General features: G+C 39.2%; 1 protein-coding gene and 1 pseudogene across 6 annotated transcripts in view; one reads left to right on the forward strand and one right to left on the reverse strand.

The window, feature by feature from the left end:
• The window catches only part of CNOT4 (CCR4-NOT transcription complex subunit 4), a 151,254-nt gene that overhangs the window by 91,963 nt on the left and 32,602 nt on the right, over positions 1-26,689 (reverse strand). The window lies entirely within an intron of this gene.
• LOC133072518 (rho-related GTP-binding protein RhoU-like) lies at positions 4,916-9,957 on the forward strand (annotated as a pseudogene).

Here is a 26,689-nt window from a genome sequence, read left to right on the forward strand (position 1 = left end):
ACTGTGCAAAGAAACAGGGAAGTATAACCCATACACCAGGGGTGGAAAAAAAGCAGACAACTTCCTGTGAAAGCCACAAGACATTGGATTTAATAGCCAAAAACTCCAAAGGAGCCATTTCTAATATGTTCAAAAAACTAAAGGATATCATAATTAAAGAAGTAAAGGAATGGATGTGGTCCACTGGAGAAGGGAATGGCAAACTACTCTTGTATTCCTGCCTCGAGAACTCCACAGACAGTATGAAAAGGCAAAAAGTATGACACCAGAAGATGAGGCCCCCAGGTCAGGTGTCTGATGTGATACTGGGGAAGAATGGATAAACAGACCCAGAAAGAAGGAAGAGGCTGGGTCAAAGCAGAAATGACACTCAGTTGTGGATGCATCTGGTGGTGAAAGCAAAGTCCAATGTTATAAAGAAGAATATTGCATGGGAATCCGAAATGTTAGGTCAAGGTAAATTGGATACAGTTAAGTAGGAGATGGTAACAGTGAACATCGACATTTTAGGAATCAATGAACTAAAATGGACGGGAATGGGCGAATTTAACTCAGATGATCATTATATCTACGACTGTGGGCAAGAATTCCTTGCAAGAAATGGAGTAGCCCTCATAGTCAACAAGAGAGTCTGAAATGTAGTACTTGGGTGCAATCTCAGAAACAACAGAATGGACTCAGTTCATTTTCAAGGCAAAGCATTCAATATCACAGTAATCCAAGTGTAAGCCTCAGCCACTAACGTCAAAGAAGCTAAAGTTGAGTGGTTCTATGAAAACCTACAAGACCTTCTAAAACAAATACCAAAAAAAGATGTCCTTTTCATCATAGGGGATTGAAATGCAAAAGCAGGAAGAGACACCGCGTTTGGCCCTGAAGTACAAAATGAAGCAGGGCAAAGGCTAGGGAATTTTGTCAAGAGAATGCACTGGTCACAGCAAACACCCTCTTTCAATAACCTAACAGACTACTCTACACATGGACATCACCAGATGGTCAATACCAAAATCAGACTGATTACATTCTTTCCAGTCAAAGACAGACAAGCTCCATACAATCAGCAAAAACAAGACCTGGAGCTGACTGTGGCTCAGATCATGAGCTCCTTATTGCCAAATTCAGACTTAAACTGAAGAAAGTAGGGAAAACCACTAGACCATTCAGGTACGACCTAAATCAAACCCCTTATGATTATACAGTGGAAGTGACAAACAGATCCAAGAGATTAGATCCAGCAGACAGAGTGACTGAAGAACTATGGACGGAGGTTCATCACACTGTACAGAAGGCTGTGATCAAAACCATCCCCAAGAAAAAGAAATGCAAAAAGGCAAAGTGGTTGTCTGTGGAAGCCTTACAAATAGCTAAGGAAAGAAGAGAAGCAAAAAGTTAAGGGAGAAAGGTGAAGATATACCCAACTGAACGCAGAATTCCAGAGAATAGCAAGGAGAGAAAAGAAAGCCTTCTTAAGTGAACAGTACAAGGAAATAAGAGGAAAACAATATAGAAAAGACTAGAGATCCCTTCAAGAAAACCAGAGATACCAAGCAAACATTTCATGCAATAAAGGACAGAAACATCAAGGACCTAAAAGAAGCAGAAAAGAAGAGGTGGCAAGAATACACAGAAGAACTATACAAAAAAAGGTCCTAATGACCTGGATAAACACAAGGGTGATGTCACTCACCTAGAGCCAGACATCCTGGAGTGTGAATGATTGCTGGAGTGGGCTTTAGGAATCATTACCATGAACAAAGAGCAGAAGTGATGGAATTCCAGCTAAACCATTTCAAATCCTAAAAGATGATGCTTTTAAAGTGCTGCACTCAATGTGTCAGCAAATTTGGAAAACTCAGCAGTGGCCACAGGACTGGAAAATGTCAGTTTTCATTCCAATCCCAAAGAAGGGCAATGCCAAACACTGTTCACATTACCATACAATTGTGCTCATTTCACATGCTAGCAAGGTTAATGCTCATTCCTTCAAGCTAGGCTTTGACAGTATGTGAATCAAGAACGTCTAGACGTACAAGCTAGATTTAGAAAAGGCAAAGGAACGAGAGATCAGATTGCCAACATTCACTGGATGTGAGGAAATTAAAAAAAAAAAAAAATCTACTTCTGCTTCACTGACTACACTAAAGCCTTTAACTGTATGGATCACAACAAACTGGAAAATTCTTAAAGAGATGGGAATATCAGACCACGTTACCTGTCTTCTGAGAAACCTGTATGCAGGCCAAGAAGCAACAGTTAGAACCTGACATGGAACAATGGACTGGTTCAAAATCAGGAAATGAGTACATCAAGGCTGTACATTGTCACTCTGCTTATTTAACTTAAGATACCCCTGTGGCTCAGTAAAGAATCTGCCTGCGATGCAAGAGACCCAGGTTCAATCCCTGGGTCAGAAAGATCCCCTAGAGAAAGGAATGGCTATCCACTCCAGTATTTTTGCCTGGGAAATCCCATGGACAAAGGAGCCTGGCAGGCTACAGTCCATGGGGTCACAAACAGTCAGACACAACTTAGCGACTAACACTCTGCTTAACTTATATGCAGAGTACATCATGAGAAATGCCGGCTTAGATGAGTCACAACCTGGAATTAAGACTTAACTACTTAATTAATTAATGCCAGGAATTAATGCTGAGAGAAGTATCAATAACCTCAGATATGCACATGATACTACTCTAATGGCAGAGTGTAAAGAGGAACTAAAGAGCCTCTTGATGAAGGTGAAAGGGGAGAGTGAAAAGGTTGGCTTAAAATTAAAAAAATTAAGATCATGGCATCCAGTCCCATCACTTCATGGCAAAAGGATGGGGGGAAAGTGCAAACAGTGACACATTTGATTTTCCTGGGCTCCAAAATCACTGAGGATGGTGACTGCAGTCATGAAACTAAAAGCCACTTGCTCCTTGGAAGGAAAGCTATGACAAACCTAGACAGCACATTAAAAAGCAGAAACAGCACTTTGCCGACAAAGGTCCATCTAGTCAAAGCTATGGTTTTTCCAGTAGTCATGTAGAGATATGAAAATCAGACCATCAAGAAGGCTGAGCGCCAAAGAATTTATGCTCTCAAATTATGGTGCTGGAGAAGACTCTTGAAAGTCCCTTGGACTGCAAGGTGATCAAACTAGTCAATCCTAAAGGAAATCAACCTTGAGTATTCACTGGAAGGACTGATGCTGAAGCTGAAGCTCCAATACTTTAGCCACCTGATGGGAAGAGCCGACTCATTGGAAAAGACCCTGATTCTGAGAAAGATTGAGGGCAGAAAGAGAATGGGGCGACAGAGGGGGAGATGGTTGGATGGTATCACCGACTCAATGACCATAAGCTTGAGTGAACTCCAAGAGATAGTGAAGGACAGGGAAGCCTGGAGTGCTACAGTTCATGGGGTCACAGAGAGTCGGACATGAATTAGTGACTGAATAACAACAAAATGAATGTATGATGACAATGTCACAAATATCAAATTTCAATACAGAGAATAATGCTATTTTTAATAGAAATTCTGGAGTTAGAAGTACAATGACTGATATGAAGTCACTAGCGGGGCTCAAAGCCTGTACATGTAGACTAGCAGAAGAATGAATTAGTAAAAGAGAAGATAGATTAAGAGAGATTATGCAATTTAGAAAACAGAGTGGGAAAAAAACTGAAGAAAATGAACAGAGCTTCAGAGAAATGTAAAACACCATTAAGTACATCAACATACACATCATGGGAATACTAAAGAAAAAGAAAAAAATACTTGGAAAAACAACTGATGGACGAAAAAGAAAAACTACAGCAACACTAAAACAAAGACGAATCCCACAAACACAGTACTGAAAAAGGAAGAAAGAAGTAGAATGTAGCTGTGCTCATACAAAGTTGAACAGGTAAAATAAAACTTTAGTTTTGGGCTGCACCAATTACATTCCCACCAACAGGGTAGAAGGATTCACTTTTCTCTAAACTCTCTCCAGCATGTGTTGTTTGTAGACTTTATAATGATGGCTATTCTGACCAGTGTGATGTGGTACCTCAGTTTAGAATCTGCCTGCAATGTAGGAGACCTGGGTTCAATTCCTGGGTCAGGAAGGTCCCCTGGAGAAGGAAATGGTAACCCACTCCAGGGTTGTTGACTAGAGAATTTCATGGACAGAGGAGATGGCAAGGTACAGTCCATGGGGTCATAAAGAGTTGGATACAACTGAGTGACTAACACTTTCACATTTCTCTAATAGCTGTGGGTGTTAAGCATCTTTTCATGGGAGAGTACATCATGAGAAATGCTGGGCTGGAAGAAGCACAAGCTGGAATCAAGATTGCTGGGAGAAATGTCAATAACCTCAGATATGCAGATGACACTACCCTTATGGCAGAAAGTGAAGACGAACTAAAAAGCCTCTTGATGAAAGTGAAAGAGGAGAGTGAAAAAGTTGGCTTGAAACTCAACATTCAGAAAACTAAGATCATGGCATCTGGTCCCATCACTTCATGGGAAATAGATGGGGAAACAGTGGAAACCACGTCAGACTTTATTTTTGGGGGCTCCAAATCACTGCAGATGGTGATTGCAGCCATGAAATTAAAAGACGCATACTCCTTGGAAGGAAAGTTATGACCAACCTAGATAGCATATTAAAAAGTAGAGACAGGCTGTGGGCCCGACGCCGGGACCTAGCGGCCGCCCCGCCTTCTCTCCGCGCCCGCCCCCGGCGCGCCGGGCCGCCGGGAAGCAGGAGGAGACAGCGCCGGGCCCCGCGCCGCTCGGTCCACAGTCCTCAGCCGCAGAACAGAGCCGGCGCCGCCGGAGCCTGAGCCCAGCCGGACCCACCCGACCGCCTTTGTCTGCACCGCGCGGCCGGAGCCGCGGCCCCCGAGTCGGGGATGGCTCCCCCCGCGGCGGGCGCGGGCCGATGCCCCCGCAGCAGGGGGACCCCGCGTTCCCGGGCCGCTGCGAGGCGCCGCCCGTGCCGCCCCGCCAGGAGCGCGGGGGCCGTGGGCCTGGGGCGCCGGGGGACCGGGGGCGCGCGGGCGGCGCCGAGGGGCGCGGCGTCCAGTGCGTGCTGGTCGGCGACGGCGCCGTGGGTTAAGACCAGCTTGGTGGTGAGCTACACCACCAACGGCTACCCCACCGAGTACATCCCCACCGCCTTCGACAACTTCTCGGCTGTGGTTTCCGTGGATGGGTGGCCGGTGAAACTCCAGCTCTGTGACACTGCAGGACAGGATGAGCTTGACAAGCTCCGGCCTCTGTGCTACACCAATGCCGATATCTTCCTCCTGTGCTTCAGTGTCGTGGGTCCCTCCTCCTTCCAGAACGTCAGTGAGAAATGGGTGCCAGAGATCCCGTGCCACTGTCCCAAAGCCCCCATCATCCTTGTGGGGACACAGTCGGACCTCAGAGAAGACGTCAAAGTCCTCATCGAGCTGGACAAATGCAAAGAGAAGCCGGTAACCGAGGAGGCGGCCAGGTTGTGTGCCAAGGAGATCAAAGCCACCTCCTACATTGAGTGCTCGGCCTTGACTCAGAAGAACCTTAAAGAGGTCTTCGATGCAGCCATTGTGGCCGGCATTCAGTACTCGGACTCCCAGCAGCAGCCAAAGAAGTCCAAGAGCAGGACTCCCGACAAGATGAAGACCTTGTCCAAGTCCTGGTGGAAGAAGTATTGCTGTTTCGTATGATGCTGATGGGGACCCCAGCGGGCTATGTTCCAACAAAACCCACACTAGAGGCTATATTAGCTGAAATGACTCTTTGACTGTGTAGGACCTGTATAGCGAGCGCGTGTGTATATGGATTATAGGAGGTGCTCCAATTTATGTTATTCTTTCTTGCATTTGACCTTCTTGTTTGTTTGAGCTGAGGGATGAGATACTTATGCAAGGTATCTTGAAGTAAGTTAAGAATTTTTCATAACTCTGGAAATTTAGAGCTTTAGACCTTCTGATTAATTTATATCTAATATGAAAAAGGCACACCTTTGCTATGAGATAACACACAGAAGAACAAAGAGGAAATGGTGTGGTTAGCCATCCCTTCCCTGAAGGCTGGCTATGGTCAGAGTAACTCAGCTTTGAAACCTCATACTTTTTTCCCCTTTATTTTAAGGGAAAAAAATCTGAGGGAAAAAAAAAGATTTCTGCCTGTAAAACCTCAAATCAGACACTTTGGTTATATTCTTTTACTCCATTGCTTAAGATTTAAAAACAACCAACAGAAAACATCCCACTGACAATGGTCCTGTGTAGACCAAAAAGGAAAAATTGTTGATGGGGGTTTTTCATCCTGAGATCATGTGAACAGCCAGAATGCCATGAGGAGTACAGTGGCAGCCCGGAGCTCTCTTTTCTTTAGGGAACGACTCACATTGAGACCAGAGTGTGATGTTTGCTGTCATGCACGTGAGCCAAGCTGCCTGAACCTGTATGATGACAGTGCCCAGGAGACCTGCCTGGATTGGTTCCAAGCTTCTGGGCTTTCCCTGCCCCACCTTCAGGGAAATGAACACTCTAGCAGGGCTGGAGCAGGCAGGTGTTTCGGGAAATGAAACAAAATGTCTTTTTTTTTTTTTTAAGTCAGCCCAAAGGTACTTCTTTGTGTACACACATGAGCACAGATATATATGTGGCTGTTCTTGCTGCAGATTCAGACTTTTAACTATGGAAAAAAGAACGTGGCCACAGGAACAGCTGTGATGGAAGCCTGGCTTCCTCTTTTAACACTTTTTAGAACAGAACTCTTTTTAATGATACCTGAGATGTGATTCTAAGTGTATCTTCACACATTATGGAGCCTATGTTAAAACATGTACATCTCTTAGAACCTGTTTTACAATGAATGCCTCTTCAAACCTACTAAACCCACAGATACCTCTCAGGAGCTGGCCACAGAGACAGTGTGTAGGTCAGGGGCCGTGGAGTTGGCGGTGGCCGGGACCACAGCACCCTTGCTCACACTTTCTATACTGTAGAGCAGTCAGAAAACCACAGACTGTGACATATTTGTGTTGTTCCAGGTGGTGGCTTTTAGGGCTTTATGTTCTGGGGGAAAAAAACGTGCCACATCTGGGGAGCAGGTTTACTTTGGGATGGGGTTGCTTCTGAGATGCTGAGAAGTAGCTGAAGGCGAGTTGTGATGTCAGGCTTGCACTGGTGATGCAGATCTACCAAAATCTGCCAGTAACTGGGGAAATTTCTCTAGTGCCCATAGGTAGAGGAGTTTATCTTTCTGTGGATCTTGTCCTTTTTATATTAAAAAAAATCCAATTTGTGTTTCTTCATATAAAAAGTAAATGATCAGGCTATACTTTAGGTTAGGGGCTTCTTTTTTCCTGTTAGTAAATAAAATTAACTAATTTCTTCATTTAAAAATGAAACACATACTGTTTACTATTTATTTTTCAGTACACTGAAATTGATATCATAGTGTCCTGAAGCATTTAGTGAATAAAATGCTGAGTGAATACAAAAAAAAAAAAAAAAAGTAGAGACATTACTTTGCCAACAAAGGTCCGTCTAGTCAAGGCTATGGGTTTTCCAGTGGTCATGTATGGATGTGAGAGCTGGACTGTGAAGAAAGTTGAGCGCCAAAGAATTGATGCTTTTGAACTGTGGTGTTGGAGAAGACTCTTGAGGGTCCCTTAGACTGCAAGGAGATCCAACCAGTCCATCCTAAAGGAGATCAGTCCTGGGTGTTCATTGGAAGGACTGATGTTGAAGCTGCAACTCCAATACTTGGGCCACCTCATGTGAAGAGTTGACTCATTGGAAAAGACCATGATGCTGGGAAGGATTGGGGGCAGGAGGAGAAGGGGCCGACAGAGGATGAGATGGCTGGAGGGCATCACTGACTCAATGGACATGAGTTTGGGTAAACTTCGGGAGTTGGTGATGGACAGGGAGGCCTGGCGTGCTGCAATTCATGGGGTCGCAAAGAGTCTGACATGACTGAGTGACTGAACTGATTGGCCATTATGTCTTCTTTGGAGAAATATGTATTTAGGTCTTCTGCCCATTTTCCGACTGGTTTGCTTGGAGGTTTTTTACTGTTGTTATTTTTTTCTTATTGTTATTGAAATGGGTAAGCTGTTTTTATATTTTGGAAATTAAGCCCTCGTCAGTTGCATCATCTGCAAATATCTTCTTCCAGTCTGTAGGCTGTCTTCTCGTTTTATGTTTAATTTTGCTGTACAGAAGCTTCCAAGTTTGATTAGATCCCATTTGTTTATTTTTGCTTCGGTTTCTATTGCCTGGGGAGACCAACCTAAGAAAACACTGGTACGATTTAGGTCAGAAAATGTTTTGCCTGTGTCTTCTTCTAGGAGTTTTATGGTGTCAGGCCTTTTATTTAAGTCTTCAGGCCATTGTGAGTTTATTTTTGTGTACAGTGTGAGGGTGTGCTCTAACTTCACTGATTTACCTGTGGCTGTCCAACTTTTCCAACACAACTTGTTGAAGAAAGTGTCTTTTGCCATTTGAAGTCTTGTCTCCTCTATCAAACACTGACTTCAGTGTGATCACTACTGAAATAGGTGTGTGGATTTATTTCTGGGCTCTCTGTTCCATTGATTCATATGTCTGTTTTTGTACCAATAAAACTATGCTGTTTTTGATAACTGTAGCTTTGCAGTATTGTTTGAAGTCTGGGAGGGTATGCCTCCTGCTTTGGGATTCTGGGTCTTTTATAGTTCCATATAAACTTTAGGATTATTGTTCTAGTTCTGTGGAAAACATCATGGGTATTTTGTAGGGATCACTTAAACCTGTAGATTGCTTTGGGTAGTATTGCCATTTTAACAATATTAATTCTTCCAATCCAAGAACATGGGATATCTTTCCATTTCTTTGACTCATCTTCAATGAAATATTCTATTTTTGACCTGGGAAATGGTTACAAAGACGTTTGCTATACACTTAAACTGTACATGTTCTACATGTACACATTTTATGTTTCTGAATATGCAGTTCTTACATTCTTCAAAGTCTTGAAAGAATAAGATAATAGTTGCAATTTTCCTAGAATGATTAAAAATAACCCCTTGTCCCACAAAGCACAACATACCCAAGTGAGATCAACAAATCCACACCCAGACACAAGACAGTAAAACTGCAGAACACTAAAGGCAACAAGAGTCTCAAAAGCAAACACTGAAAAAGAACCCTTCACCCAGTAAAATAATCAGACTTTACAAGAGATTTCTCAGCAACAGAAAATTACTGTCAACCTACAATTGTGCTACTTGAAAACAATAACCCTTAAGAACAAAAGCAAATGATAAAACAACATTTGAGATAATGAAGCTTTTCACATGGACTGGTTATTAAAAGACATTAGTTAAATATCATACTAGTATTGAGTTTTATTTTGTTAAAAAGCTCTCTACAGAAAATACATTCTAAAGTATTTACAGATCTCATGATGAGATATTCTAGCAGGAAAGGAGACACAAAACAAGGAAGAGATGAATAGCAAAAGTCCATAACTATGGAAGCTGAGGGGTAGTAATAACTGGGTTTCATTACACTGTTTGGTCTACTTTCAGCTATGCTTAAATTTACCATGATAAAAAGCTAAAAATAAGGAATTTAAAAAATAAAGTGAATGGGACTTCCCTGGTGGCCCAGTGGTAAAGAATCCACCATGGAGTGGTCGGGGAACTAAGATCCCACATGCTACAGAGCAACGAAGCACACAGGCCACAACTACTGAGCTTGGGAGCTCCAGAGTCTGCTGTCACACTCCTGAGGCTCATGCTGCAACCAGACAGTCTGTGCGCTGCATCGAAAGATCCGGCATGGCACAACTAACACAGCCAACAACTAACTCAACACAGCCAAACAAATATATAAGTAAATAAAGTTTTTTAAAAGTAAGGCTAGGCTTCCTGGTAGCACAGTGGATGAGAATTCACCTGCCAATGCAGGGACATGGGTTCAATCCCTGGTCAAGGAAGATTCCACATGCTGTGGAGCAATGAAGCCCCCTCGGCACAACTACTGAAGTCTGCACCCTTCTAAAACCCATGAGCCACAAGTGATGAGCCCTTGGGCCGCAACTACTGAATCCTGCGTGCCCCGGGGTCAACAAGTAGCAACTACTGAGCCCACGTGTTGCAACTACTGACACCCGTGCACCTAGAGCCTGTGCTCTAAAACAAGAGAAGCCAACACAACGAGAAACCTGTGCACTGCAACTGGCGAGGAGCCCCAGCTCCCCAACCAGAGAAAGCCTGCATGCAGCATCAAAGACTCGGTGCTGCCAAAAATAAAACATAAAGCGGTGTGTATATGTAAAAAAAAAATTAACAAAAAAAGGCTAAATTAAAACAAGTAAACAAAAATAGAGACAGTTTTATCAGCAAGCCACCTCCATTACAGGCATTTGTGAAGATATTCTTCAGGATAAAGGAAAACAATCTCAGAACAGCCAGAGATTTAAAAAGATGGTGAGGAAAGAATATAGTAAAAATATATGTAAACTGAATCATATTTCTATAGAATATTCTACTTCTCCATAAAGTAATATAACTTTTTGGATTTGACAAGTATAAAACATTAAATAATAATAACATGTTGGTTGGGAGAGGATTGATATAAACTGCTATAAGATCCAACTTTAAGAACAATACAAATAGTAAAATCTCAAAGATAACCACATACACACTAAGATCCACTAATTCCCTTTCCTGTACCTTTGTTAGAGAAACCACTGCACATTTTAGTAAGGTACCATATACAAATAGTTCCAGCACTGTTTGTAATAGAGAAAAAAATTGGAAATGTAAACATCCATCAAGGAACTCACTGGTGGTCCAGTGGTTAAGATTCTGCAATTCCACTTTAGGGGGTATGGGTTTGATCCCTGGTCAGGGAACTAAAGATCCTCATGCTGCAGCATAGCCAAAAAAAAAAAAAAGTCGGTGAATAGGAAATGGCAACACAGCAATAAAATGAAACACTATACAGCAATTTAAAAGACTAAAAGAGATCCCTACATTACAAACAGATTGAATGAGAAAAGCTAGTTGCAAGTACTATGTAACAGTTTTTACATTAAAGAAGAAACCATATGCTTTCTTTATATACAAACATACAGATGGTCTTCAACTTATAATGGTTCAACTTACAACTTTATCATGATGCAAAAGCAAAATGCATTCAATAGAAGCCAAAATGTACTGTGAATTTTGAATTCTGATCTTTTCCCAGGCTAGCAATATGTAGTACAATATTCTCTCGTGATGCTGGGTAGCGGCAATGAGCCAGTGAGCCACAGCTACCAGTCAGCCACACCTTCCCAAGGGTAAACAATAGATACACTCAAACTATTCTGTACCCAGATAACCATTTTGTTTCTTGCTTTCATTACAGTTATTCAATAAATTACATGAGACAGTCAACACTTCACTATTAAAAAAAGGCTTGTGTTGGGTGACTCTGCCCAACTATATGCTAATATAAATGTTCTGAGCACAAGGAAGGGTAGGCTAGCTTATGCTATAATGTTTGGAAGGCTAGGTGTACTAAATGCACTTTTGACTGACTAGATGTTCAATTTACTGAAAAATAATTCCATAGTAAGATGAGAAAAATCTATAATAACATACACAAAATCATAGAAAAATTAAACACAAGCTAGTAACAGTGGTTACATCTATGAAAAGATGAAGAAAACGGAATGGATTGGAAACTTGAGGCTTGTCTGTAATTTTTGTAAAGATGGCTAATGCATTTCTCTATAATAGCAAAATTAACTTTTAAAGATAATTTTAAAGACATTAAACCTTGAATTCTTTGAGTGTAAAGATTGTATCCACTGTGTTCAAGTACTGTACCATGGGCAAATGTATAGCAAATAACAGATTCCCACAACTGGAAGAAGTGGAGGGAGATACAAAGGCTGACTCAAAAGAAATATTCCAAAGTAGCCGACGTTATCACTTAGCAGGGCAATTATGAATAGTTTCTTGTCTTCCTTTTATTTTCTTCCCCTTCCTAATTTTTAGAAAATAAACATTTACATTTACAATGGAAAGAACTATTTTAAATTAGTTAAAAACTTGGTACAACTGACCAAAAGAGACAATAAAGTGATGAGATGAAAACTTTTGACTGTATAATTAGATTAGCAGCATTAATGTTTTCCATTAGTTTGATGCTCTCTCAGAAGGCCAAGAGTATAAAAAAATTAAAGGCTAAGCCTGATGAAAGTCTTATTAATAAGATAAAATTAAACCTATATAAAATCAAACCAGAGATTGATTAATCAGTGTGCCAATCAGTTCTCTACCATACTTGAGCAGGTTGTCAACAGAAGTAGTTACCTTATCAAAAAAAAACAGATCTGTGGCTGGGGGTGGGGGGGTGGTAACAGTCTGTTTTCTAACACAGGGGGTTACAAAAAATGACTTAAACATATACACATGTAAATTCTGAGATGAAGAATACACTGTTTATTTAATTGTGGAATGTATATTAAGTCATTCATACCACTGCTATCTTAGAAACTAAAAGCCCCATTTTAAAAAATGTAACATTAAAAGAGAAGGGGCTCTAAACCAAGGATCAGCAAATATTTTTTGACAACAGCTGAATGTTAAATTTTATGCTTTGTGGGCCATGTGGTGGTTTAGTCGCTCAATCGTGCCTGACTCTTGCAACCCCATGGACTGAAGCCTTCCAGGATCCTCTACCCATGGGATTCTCCAGGTAAGAATACTGGAGTGGGTTGCCATTTCCTTTTCCAGAGGATCTTCCCGACCCAGGGATCAAACCTGGGTCTCCTGCATTACAGGCAGATTCTTTACTGACTGAGTTATGAGGGATGCCACACAGACTTGCAATTATTCAACTCTCTACTGAAATGTAAAGGCAATTACAGACAATACCTAAATGAGTGTGGCAATGTTCCAATAAAACTATATAAACACTAAAATCTGAATTTCACTTAATTTTCCCATATCATAAAATATTACTTTTTTTTATTTTTCAACCACCTGAAAATTTAAAAATCATTCCATTTGGCCCTACAAAAATAAGCAGCATGAACCCCTGCTCTAAACTAACAAGGAAACCTCACAAATTTGAGCATGAGTCTAAGTCTTGGACTACTTTCAAATCTATTTCTCTTAACGTTCCTGAGGAAATCTTTTTAGTATTTTATTAGGCAAATGATTTGCCTCCACTCTAAGCATTTACTTTTACATGTCCTGCTGAGTTGGCCCTAGCATGATATGAGAAACAAACTATAAGGACTATTTTAAGATACTAAAAATTCTTTCTGCATCCTCATATTCTTAACTATAAAACTTCACAGACCTGAAATAATTTGTGGACACAGGCTTGTTTGCCAATTAGACAAAATTCAGGAAGTAAATAAAGTACCTGAGAAATACTGACGTGAAATACTTAACCTACCACATGACAGCTACAATGAAACCAAAATCATTAATAATAATACATGTTGAAATAGTAAGTAAAACTGTCCCTAATGATGTTAACCTGCACTAACTAAATGTTTACAAAATGGTCCCGATTTTGAGGGCATCAGTAAACTTCTAGATACTCATAACTATTTGCATATAAAGAATGAGAAAATAATCAAGATGTTTAGAATTGGGTGCAGTTTCATATTTCACAGAAAGAAGAAATTCTATTGCAGGTGCAAAAAGGAGTAATAAGGAAAACAAATAATGGAAAATGCAAGAGGTAAAAAAGTAAAGGTATAGAAGTGAGATAAAACAATTATTAGAGTCTAAATTACATTTTAACAAGAAAAGAGAACAGCCAAAGGTGGACTCTTAAGTTTAGCAACACAAAGGAAACAACTGGGCTTTTTAAAGAGCAGAGAAAACAGTTAATATGAATAATGGTAGTGATGCCAGAAGAGGGAATAAGAAAAGCAAATGATGAAAATAAAACATTAAAATGAAGCCACCATTTAGATACCCAGTTACAATCTAACTCCAATCATTTCTGCAATATATTTATAGTCTTACTGGAGAAGACTCTTGAGAGTCCCTTGGACTGCAAGGAGATCCAACCAGTCCATCCTAAGAGAGATCAGTCCTGGGTGTTCAATAGAAGGACTGATGTTGGAAGCTGAAACTCCAATACTTTGGCCACCTGATGCGAAGAGTTGACTCATCTGAAAAGACCCTGATGCTGGGAAAGACTGAGGGCAGGAGGAGAAGGGGACGACAGAAGATGAGATGGTTGGATGGCATCACTGACTCAACAGACATGGGTTTGGGTGGACTCCGGGAGTTGGTGATGGACAGGGAGGCCTGGCGTGCTGGGGGTTCATGGGGTTGCAAAGAGTCAGACATGACTAAGTGACTAAACTGAACTGACTGATATAGAAGTATGCAACCATTACTTTCGAAATACTCTAAAAATCACAGTATATCTATTAACGGGAAACTTTAAGAATCAAGATGGTAATAATAATATACGCACATAATAAAATGTCAAAGATAACTGTAAACTTTTGTTACTACACTTAGAACCTGTGGAAGAGTCTAACTTTTGATAATGGCTAGAATTTCAGCATTTATCATTCACCAATTTTGGGGAACAAGGCAAATTACAGTGAACTGTTACAAACATCTACAATGCTTCTAGAAGCCTGAATGCACAAAATGAGAATTTTTTTGTAATTCTCCTTCAAAGCAACAGGAATGTATAAGAATACACTAACCATCACTTCTCGGCCTTTTGGCTAAGATCAAGTGAAGAATACACTAACCAAGCAGAAATCTATATCAAACTAAGAATCAGAAGAACTAGCTTGAAGTTTGTGAGTAACGATCTAGACTACAACCTACTAGGGCAAAACTAAAATTGCAGAAGTAGCAAAATTAGATTTATAAGATTATGTCTCCTAAATAAAGACTAATCAATAAACAGGTCTTAGAGTAAGGAACAAGTATAAAGTAGGTTTAACTGTAGAGAAGGATGAAGTTTGAGAAAATGAGGAGGGAGAGGAAAAAGGAGAGGAAAAACAGATGAGGAAACTATATCATAAGCTTAATACCAAAATTTGAGTAAAGAAAACTACAGATCCTTCTCATAAAAACATAAATACAAAAATCCTAACACAATATTAGCAAAACTAAATTCAACAATATTAAACTAGAATTTTCCCAGAAGTGCAAGGACTTCATAATAGGAAAGTGTTTATCTCCTCAAAAGGTCAAAACAAACAAACGAACAACTGTTCACCTCCAGAAGTACTAAAAAGTCACTTAATAAAAACCCACTATCATGGCCTTATGAACTCTCTTAACAGAACAGGAATAAAAAGATTACTCTATAACATGATAATGGGTACCTACCCTAATTCATTCTAATAATAAAATATTAAAGGAATTCTCAGTAAAATCAGGAATAATGTAGGATGCTATCATTACTATTAACATTATTTCAAAAGCTGTAGTCAGTGTTAAATAAAAATTTAAAATTAAGCAATATTATTATATGTAAAGAACAATTAAAAACAGAAAATGAAGACAAACATGTATTACCAATATCATAATAAAATGGGTACTTGCTGCATATGTGGGTATTTATGTAGAATAAATTCGTAGGTGGTTTAAAGGAATGGTTAAATGCACAGATTCTGGGGCTAAGACTTCCTGGAATGAATGGGTTCTATCCCTGGTTGGCGAACAAAGATGCTGCAAGCCACAGAGCATGGTCAAAAATCATAAAAAATGAAGAAAAAGAAAAAAGAAAAACTGAACCCAAAACAAACAGAAAACCTAGACTGCCCTCTAAAGGTTAGTACAATTTTATTTGTATTTTAAAATATTCTCAAATGGCTTCATGAATGAGTCCTCAAAAAATTTAAAAGATAAGTAATACAAAACTCAAACTCTTACAGAGAAGAGTAGAAGAGTAAACACTTCCCAAGGCATTTTATGAGGCAGTATATTCTGCTATCATGACCTGACAAAAACATGACAAGAAAAGAATATCCCCAAAAAAGAATCTTCATGAACACAGACTAAAAAAATCTTTGAAGCTCAACAAAATATAGCAAATATATTAAAGAAAATATATCATGACTGTGATCATGCCAGGGATGAAAAACTAATTTAACATTCAAAAGTTAAGTCAGTGGATAACCGAACAAACTGCCACGGAGAGTATACCAGGATGCCAGTGACACTAAAGAATAGAATATAACGTCAAGCAGCCTAGATGTGAAGACTGACCTACACAACCCACGGCCTTAGTGAGCAAGTTCAAGTGAAGATGAAGTTGCTTGATGGTCAGGAAATGAGAATGAAGCTGCTCAGATATAAATCAATTATCAGTGGGCTCTAACAGCCCATTATGCTCATCCTCATTTATTCAGTCATATGTATATTTTAAATGTATTATAAAGTATATGACAAAAGGTATTTAAAATACAGACAATACTTCTAAAATAAAACATTACAAATATAAACACACTGAAAAAATCAGTAAGTGGAAATCACCACATTAACCAAATAAAGAATCATGATCAATTTGAAAGATGCAGAAAAGTGACAAAATTTAACATTTATTTATGATAAAAACTCAGCAAATTAGAAACAAAAGGAAACTTCCTCAATGTAATAGAATATCTGTAAAAAGCTTATAGCTAACATCATACCTAATTGATGAAATACTGAAAACTTTTCCTGAAATCAAAAAGTCAAGACAGTCTGCTCTCAAGTGACTCATTCAAACCTTTTGCTAGACAGACAGGAGGGAGGTCTGAAAGGGAGGGGACGCAAGTCTGCACACAACTGACTCATTTCATGGTACAGCAGAAACTAGCACAGCACTGTAAAGCAATTACACCCCAATTAAAAGAAAAAACGTGTTTTCACTAGATGTCCTAGCCAGTACAGCAAGACACTAAACAGATAAAGATTGTGAGACTAAAACCAGTCTTTATTTGCAAATGATATAACTTCATACATAGAAGATCCAAAGGGATAGAAAAACTACTTGAACTAAGTGAATTTAGCATGACCACTGGATACAAAAGGTATACACCAACATCTACTGTGTTTCTAAACACTAGTAACATACAATATAGACAGAAAGTAAAACTACAACACCACTTATAATTAAATAAAACATCAATTACTTAGGAATAAATTTACTGAGATGTGAAACACATCTATACTGAACCACAAAATACTGCAGAAATGAATGGAGAGGTTCACAATGCTTATAAATTGGAAGACATGATATTTTTAAGATATCAACTATCCTCAAATTAAAGTATTTATTCAAAGCAATCCAAATCCAAATGCATTTTCATGAAGTGAAAAAGCAAGTTAATATTGCAAGATAACGCTTAAAACATCTAACAGAATTCATACTCAAAATATATAGAGAACTTCTACAAATCAATAATAAAAGACAATACAATTTACAAAAATGGTCAATAAGCAATTATTGTGTTCAACACCACTGGTCATCAGGGAAAAGCAAATTAAAACTACACTGAGATATTACTACACAATCACCAGAATTGCTATAATCAATATCAAGTGTTAGTGAGGACATGAAGCAACTAGAACTGCCATACTTTGATTAGAGCATAAAACAGGACAACTATTTTTGAAATCTAGCAGTTTTTAATAAAGTTAAACACACACCTACTCTATAACCCAGAAATTCCTCAGCTAGATATATACTTAAATAACATTGAGTGTGTATGACTAACAAAAGATTTGTACAAGAATGTTCATAGCAGTATTATTCATAACAGCTTCCCTTCCTTTGCCCACAAAAAAAGGAAATGATTTAAACATCCATCAACAGAGGAGTGGATGAACTGTGCTATATTCATACAATAGAATACTACTTCACAACAGAAAAGGTATTACTAATACAAATAACTACTTCAATAAATCTCCAAGTTATTATTATGTCTAGAGCAAGGAGCCAAGCACAAAGGAACACATGGTTTCATTACATAAAACTAACCAAAAGTCAGATGCTTTTTCATCATGGGGGTTGGAATGCAAAAGTAAGAAGTCAAGAGACATTGGGAATAACATGCAAGGTTGGCCCTGAAGTACAAAATAAAGCAGGGCAAAGGCTAACAGAGCTTAGAGAATGCACTGGTCATGGCAAACACCCTCTTTCAATAACACAATAGACAACTCTACATGGCCATCACCAGATGATCAATACTGAAATCAGACTGATTCTATTCTTTGCAGCCAAAGAAGGAGAAGCTCTATAAAGTCAGCAAAAACAAGACCTGGAGCTGACTGTGGCTCAGACTGTGAGCTCCTTATTGCAAAATTCAGGCTTAAAATGAAGGAAGTAAGGAAAACCACTAGACCATTCAGGTATGACCTAAATCAAATTCTTCATGATTAGACAGTGGAGGTGATCAATAGATTCAAGGGATCAGATCTGGTAGATAAGAGTCCTGGAAGAACCATGATGGAAACTCATAACACTGTACAGGAGGTGGTGACCAAAACCATCCCCAAGAAAAAGAAATGCAAGAAGGCAAAGTAGTTGTCTGAAGAGGCGTTACAAATAGCTGAGAAAAAAAGAGAAGCGAAAGCAAAGGAGAAAGTAAAAGATATACCCTACTGAATGCAGAGTTCCAGAGAATAGCAAGGAGAGAGAAGAAAGCCTTCTTAAGTGAAAAATGCAAAGAAACAGAGAAAAACAATACAGTGGGAAAGACTAGGGATCTCTTCAAGGAAATTACAGATACCAAGGGAACATTTCATGAAAAGATGAGCACAATAAAGGACTGAAATGGCAAGAACCTAACAGAAGCAGAAGAGCTTAAGAAGAGATGGCTAGAAATACACAGAAAAACCGTACAAAAAAAGGTTTTAATGACTTGGATAACTGCAATGGTGTGCTCACTCACCTGAAGCCAGACCTCCTGGAGTGTGAAGTCAAGTGCACCTTAGGACTCATTACCATGAACAAACTAGTGGAGGTGACAGAATTCCAGATGAGCTATTTCAAATCCTAAAAGATGATGCTGCATTAAATATGCCAGCAAATTTGGAAAACTCAGCAGTGGCCACAGGACCGGAAAATGTCAGTTTTCATTCCAATCCCTAAAAAAGGTAACACCGAAGAATGTTCAAACTACTGGACAATTGAGCTCATTTTACATGTTGGTAGCTCAAAATCCTTCAAGCTAGGCTTCAACAGTATGTGAACCAAGAACTTCTGGATGTACAGGCTGGTTTAGAAAAGGCAGAGGAAAGAGAGATGAAACAGTCAACATCCGTTGGATCATAGAGAAAGCAAGGGAAAGAAAGCAAGGGAAAAAAATCTACTTCTGCTTCATTGATTATGCTAATAAAGCCTTTGACTGTGTGGATCATAACAAACTGTGGAAAATTCTTAAAGAGATGGGAATACCAGACACTTTACCTGTCTCCTGAGAAACCTGTATGCAGGTCAAAAAGCAACACTTAGAACCGGACATGGAATAACAGACTGGTTCCAAAATGGAAAAGGAGCACGAGGCTGTACACTGTCATGCTGCTTATTTAACTTATATGCAGAGTACATCATGCAAAATGCGGGGCTGGATGAATCACAAGTTGGAATGAAGACTGCCAGGAGAAATATCAACAACCTCAGATGACACTACTCTAATGGCAGAAAGTGAAGAGGAAGGAGACTCTTGTTGAGGGTAAAAGGAGAGTGGAAAAGCGGCTTAAAACTCAACGTTCAAAAAACTAATATCGTGGCATCATATCCCATCACTTCATGGGAAATAGATGGGAAAACAATGGATACAGTGACAAATTTTCACTCCCAAATCACTGCGGACATTGACTGCAACCACGAAATTAAAAGATGCTTGCTCCTTGGAAGAAAAGTGATAACAAACCTAGACAGTGTATTAAAAAGCAGAGACAACACTTTGCCAAAAGAGATCCATATAGTCAAAGCTATAGTTTTTCCCATAGTCATGTACACATGTGACAGCTGGACTATAAAGAAGGCTGAGAACTGCAGAATTGATGCTTTCAAATTGTGGTGCTGGAAAAGACTCTTGAGAGTCTCTTGGGCTGCAAGATCAAACCAATCAATCCTAAAAGGAAATCAACCCTGAATATTCATTAGAAGGACTGAGGCTGAAGCTCTGGTACTCTGGCCACCTGATGCAAAGAGCTGACTCATTAGAAAAGACCCTAATGCTCTGAAACATTGAGGGCAGGTGCAGAAGGGGGCAACAGAGGATGAGATGGCTGGATGGCATTACCAATTCAATGGACACAAACTTGGGCAAACTCTAGGAGATAGTGAAAGACAGGGGTGCCTGGCATTCTGCAGTCCATGGGGTCACAAAGATTCGGACAGGACTTACTGGCTAAACAACAAACAACAGAAGTCAGAATGCTTACTTCTTAGTGCGAACAGTGAAACTGACTGGAAAGAGGGAACCACCTGATTGTAAAAGTTTCATATCTTGATCTGGGTGTTGGAGACAAGTTTGCATACATATGTAAAAGGTCAAGTGTCTAGTTTTACAAAGGTCAAGTGTCTAGTTTTACATAAGAATTGTCCCTCAATTTTGTACTGTGCAAAAGAAAAGAAGGAAGCGCCATTTTAATTTAATTTAATTTCATGATCTAAATCAAAATTTTCTCTCTTAAAATGACACCAACAAATTTTTTGTGGAAGGGCGTGTTCTCTATGATACACAGTCCCTCAAATTGTTAGGAATATACCTCATATTGTATTGTTTTTTGAACAGCCCACTGAAATGCCATTATTACACATTCAGCCTGTTGAATGTCTAAGGATAATACATTAAGAGGATTTCGACAGCAGTTCTATTTTCTCTCATTTGCCCAAAAACATCTAAGTTTCAACAGAGCATTCATACTTCTAATACTACGTTAGCTCTTCTCTTTGGGACTTAAAACTAATGGTTAATTTTTTCAAATTCAATCATCTAAGTTCACCGTAAAATAGTTAGCAATTACAAAACTGCAACAATTCAAAAAATGTGAAGTCAGCCACAATCCCATATTCTAGTACATAAAGTTTTCTGTATCCACACATCTCAATTACATATTATAAATGTTCACATAATTTAAAATGGGGGAAGGATCATGCTGCACCCTATTCTGGACTCTGGCCCCGTGCTTAATGCTATCTTCCCTTCATAAGTCATGGGTGATCTCTCAATGCATAATACTCTTCTACACAGATGTCCTGTAATTTATTTAGTCAGTCCCCTGTTACTAAACACTTGTTTTCAACTTTTTATCACTGTGAACAATATTGTAACAAACACTACATCTGTGTTGATTTTTTTCATATCTTTTATTTTTACTATAACTTTAAAAGGCCTGAAATGATTTAGGATCTTACTGGTGATTCTGGGCAGATAGTGAAGATTTTTTCTTCAAAGGCTAGATGGCAAATACTTTAGGCACTGAGGGCCATGTACAATCTTTGTTGTATATTCATTTGTTTTTACAAACTTTTAAAAATGTAGAATACCACTCTTAGCTCACGGACCTTACAAAAACAATCCATGGACAGGATTTGGTCTGTAGGCCAGTTTGCTGACCCAATTTAGATCATGTTTTATAAAAAGACCCATGAAGAGAGAAAGTTACCTTAGAATTCTTGGTGGGTGAGCCAGTCACCACATTTTACTGGACAGTGTAGCCTAATAAGTTTAATTCTTAGTTATTTTTAAGGAAAACTTTTACTTTCTTATGATCTCTTCTTTTAACCCCCACAAGATCACCTAACCTCTATCCTGATGAGATTATTAAAATGTTTTATTTAAATTTTAAAACTATAAAGGCTGCTGTGCAAAAAATTTACAATTTTAAAGGTGCTTATCAGAATCAGTGATTTTGCTAACGTTCATAACTCTTCAGCTTCGACATTCTAGGAATCAGCGAACTAAGATGGACTGGAATGGGTGAATTTAACTCAGATGACCATTATACCCACTGCTTTGGGCAGGAATCCCTTAGAAGAAATGAAGCAGTCATCATAGTCAACAAAAGAGTCCGAAATGCAGTACTTGGATGCAATCTCAAAAACGACAGAATGATCTCTATTCGTCTCCAAGGCAAACCATTCAATATCACGGTAATCCAAGTCTATGTCCCAACCAGTAATGCTGTAGAAGCTGAAGTTGAACAGTTCTATGAAGACCTAAAGACCTGTTAGAACTAACACCCCAAAAAGATGTCCTTTTCATTACAGGGGACGGGAATGCAAACGTAGGAAGCCAAGAAACACCTGGAGTAACAGGCAAATTTGGCCTTGGAGTACAGAATGAAGCAGGGCAAAGACTAATAGAGTTTTGCCAAGAGAAGGCACTGGTCATAGCAAACACCCTCTTCCAACAACACAAGAGAAGACTCTACACATGAACATCACCAGATGGTCAACACCGAAATCAGATTGATTATATTCTCTGCAGCCAAAGAGGAAGAAGCTCTATACAGTCAGCAAAAATAAGACCGGGAGCTGGCTGTGGCTCAGATCATGAACTCCTTATTGCCAAATTCAGACTTCAATTGAAAAAAGTGGGGAAAACCACCAGACCATTCATATATGACCTAAATCAAATCCCTTGTGATTATACAGTGGAAGTGAGAAATAGATTTAAGGGACTAGATCTGATAGACAGAGTGCCTGATGAACTATGGATGGAAGTGCGTGACATTGTACAGGAGACAGGGATCAAGACCATCCCCAACAAAAAGAAATGCAAAAAAGCAAAATGGCTGTCTGAGGAGGTCTTACAAATAGTTGTGAAAAGAAGAGAAGCGAAAAGCAAAGGAGAAAAGGAAAGATATACCCATTGGAATGCAGAGTTTCAAAGAATAGCAAGGAGAGATAAGAAAGCCTTCCTCAGTGATCAATGCAAAGAAATAGAGGAAAACAACAGAATGGGAAAGACTAGAGAGCTCTTCAAGGAAATTAGAGATATCAAGGGAATATTTCATGCAAAGATGGGTTCAATAAAGAACAGAAATGGTATGGACCTAACAGAAGCAGAATATATTAAGAAGAGGTGGCTAGAATAACAGAAGAACTATACAAAAAAGATCTTCATGACACAGATAATGACCATGGTGTGATCACTGAACTAGAGCCAGACATCCTGGAATGTGAAGTCAAGTGGGCCTTAGGAAGCAGCACTACGAACAAAGCTGGTGAGAGGATGGAATTCCAGTTGAGGTATTTCAAATCCTAAAAGATGATGCTGTGAGAGTGCCGCACTCAATATACCAGCAAATTTAGAAAACTCAGCAGTGGCCACAGGATTGGAAATGGTCAGTTTTCATTCCAATCCCAAAGAAAGGCAATGCCAAACAATGTTCAAGTAACTGCACAATTGCACTCACTCACACGCTAGTAAACTAATGCTCAAAATTTTCCAAGCCAGGCTTCAGTAATACATGAACTTCCAGATGTTCAAGCTGGTTTTAGAAAAGGCAGAAGAACCAGAGATAAAATCGCCAACATCCGCTGGATCATCAAAAAAGCAAGAGAGTTCTAGAAAAACACAGATTTCTGCTTTATTCACTATACCAAAGCCTCTGATCATGTGGATCACAACAAACTGTGGAAAATTCTGAAAGAGATGGGAATACTATACCACCTGACCTGCCTCTTGAGAAATCTGTATGCAGGTCAAGAAGCAACCGTTAGAACTGGACATGGAACAACAGACTGGTTCCAAATAGGGAAAGGAATATGTCGAGGCGAGGCTGTATATTGTCACTCTGCTTATTTAACTTATGTGCAGAGTACGTCATGAGAAATGCTGGGCTGAAAGAAGCACAAGCTGGAATCAAGATTGCTGGGAGAAATGTCAATAACCTCAGATATGCAGATGACACCACCCTTATGGCAAAAAGTGAAGAACTAAAAAGCCTTTGATGAAAGTGAAAGAGGAGAGTGAAAAAGTTGGCTTAAAGCTCAACATTCAGAAAACTTAGACCATGGCATCCAGTCCCATCAGTTTATTGCAAATAGATGGGGAAACAGTGGAAACAGTAGCTGACTTTATTTTTTGAGCTCCAAAATTGCTGCAGATGGTGATTACAGCCATGAAATTAAAAGACACTTACTCCTTGGAAGAAAAGTTATGACCAACCTAGACAGCATATTAAAAAGCAGAGATATTACTTTGCCAACAAAGGTCCATCTAGTCAAGGCTATGGGTTTTCCAGTAGTCATGTATGGATGTGAGAGCTGGACTATAGAGAAAGCCAAATGCCAAAGAATTGATGCTTTTGAACTGTGGTGTTGGAGAAGACTTTTGAGAGTCCCTTGGACAACAAGGAAATCCAATCAGTCCATTCTAAAGGAGATCAGTCCTGGGTGTTCATTGGAAGGACTGATGTTGGAAGCTGAAACTCCAATACTTTGGCCACCTGATGCGAAGACCTGGCTCATCTGAAAAGACCCTGATGCTGGGAAAGATTGAGGGCAGGAGGAGAAGGGGATGACAGAGGATGAGATGGTTGGATGGCATTATTGACTCAATGGACATGAGTTTGGGTAAACTCTGGGAGTTGGTGATGGACAGGGAGGCCGGGCATGCTGCAGTTCATGGGGTTGCAAAGAGTCGGACACAACTGAGTGACTGAACTGAACTGAACTGATCAAATACTAAGAAGATATTCTTTGAAAGGCTACTGTTAACAAACACTGCACTCCCAATTCTGGCCACGTAATGATTAACAACTACAGCAGTAAACATCATCACCTAATTGTCCTCATCTTATCCCATAGCCTGTCCTTGCATCATCTATAAACTCTTTATAAAAAAACACATGAAAGAAATGCAATAAATATTAAAAAGTAAGTTGTTTACCAATATATGATTTCACTAAAATGTTTTTAACAACATCAGCAAATCATACAATTTAAACAATAAGGATAAGACCAGTGACATTACAAAGAATTAAAAGAGTATGTCTTATGAGTATATTCACTTTATATTTTATGCATTTTTGTAAAATAAACACTAAGCAAAGAATGCTTAAAGGATAAAAGGAAAAGTTTTTTAAAAAAGAAAACACAGAAGATAGACTTTATAGGTGCATGGTCGAAAACTAACGGAAAGACAGTTCAATACATTTGTAATACCGCCAGCTTTGGTGCACTCGTGGATGCTTCATAAATCTACTGATTTTGGTTCTTTTGGTTTCTAGTGCCTAGGTTGGAACATCAGAACTAGCACGGTTACTTGCTGTTGCTGTTGTTTAGTTGCTACGTTGTGTCCAACTCTTTTGCAACCCCATGAACTGCAGCCAGCCAGGCTCCTCCATCCATGGGATTTCCTAGGAAAGAATACTGGCTGGGTTGCCATTTCCTTCTCCAAGGGATCTTCCTAACAGGAATCAAACCTGCATCTCCTGCACTGGCAGGAGGATTCTTTACCACTGAACCACCAGAGAAGCTACAAAACATAACCTACTCCAAATTCACCCCATCTCGCTAGGTCCAATTTCCTTATAATAGGTCCTCTTTACAGTCTTTTTATGTGCACTCTAAAAGAGAAAGGAAAAGAAGGAGAGGAAAAAAGATATGGAAAAATAAAAGATAGTATCAGCCACATATCACTAAGACAGTATTTTCTCACAGGAAATTTCACTTTACCCAAAGTGCTTTTGGCCATCATAGGTTCTGGCAGATTTTCTTACCAAGGAAATAATTGAACATGTGAATATTAAGCTCATTCTCTATTTCAAGCAAACTCACGGCTAGAAAGGGCCAGAAAATAAGATATATATATAGATCTAGGTTACAGTTCTGATTCTTACCACAACTTGTTTTGGGTAACTGGTCAAGTTACTGACTTTCTATGGATTTCTTTGTTTGTAAAATAAAGGGATTGTATTAAATACTGAGATCTCTCCCAGTTCTAAAATTCTAAAAATACAAGGTGCTTAAACCTCCCACAATTAAGCACAAAGTACCTTAAAGGGACTATATAACAACCACGACCAATAATAGGAAAAAAATAAAATGCTACTTAGGAAATATTAAATAATCCAACATCTTGTGATTCTAAAATTCCAAATTGTCATCATTCTCAAGAAAATTGTAATATTTAATAAAGCCCAATGTTTTGATATTTGATGTTAATTCAATTCAGTTCAGTCGCTCAGTCACGTCAGACTCTTTGCGGCCCCATGGACTACAGCATGCCAGGATTCCCCGTCTATCACCAACCTTGGAGCGTACTCAAACTCATGTCCATCAAGTCAGTGATGCCATCCAACCACCTCATACTATGTCCTCCCCTTCTTCTCCTACCTTCAGTCTTTCCTAGCATCAGGGGCTTTTCAAATGAGTCAGTTCTTCCCATCAGGTGGCCGAAAGATTGGAGTTTCAGCTTCAGCATCAATACTTCCAATGAATATTCAGGACTGATTTCCTTTAGGATGGACTGGTTTGATCTCCTTGTTGTCCAAGGGACTCTCAAGAGTCTTCTCCAACACCACAGTTCAAAAGCATCGATTCTTTGGCACTCAGCTTTCTTTACAGACCAACTCTCACATCCATACATGGCTACTAGAAAAACGATAGCTTTGACTAGATGGACCTTTGTTGGCAAAGTAATGTCTCTGCTTTTTAATATGCTGTCTAAGTTGGTCACAGCTTTTCTTTTGAGGAGCAAATGTCTTTTAATTTCATGGCTGCAGTCA

This window comes from Dama dama, chromosome 18 (genome assembly GCF_033118175.1).
Source record: "Dama dama isolate Ldn47 chromosome 18, ASM3311817v1, whole genome shotgun sequence".
Classification (NCBI taxonomy): Eukaryota; Metazoa; Chordata; class Mammalia; order Artiodactyla; family Cervidae; genus Dama; species Dama dama.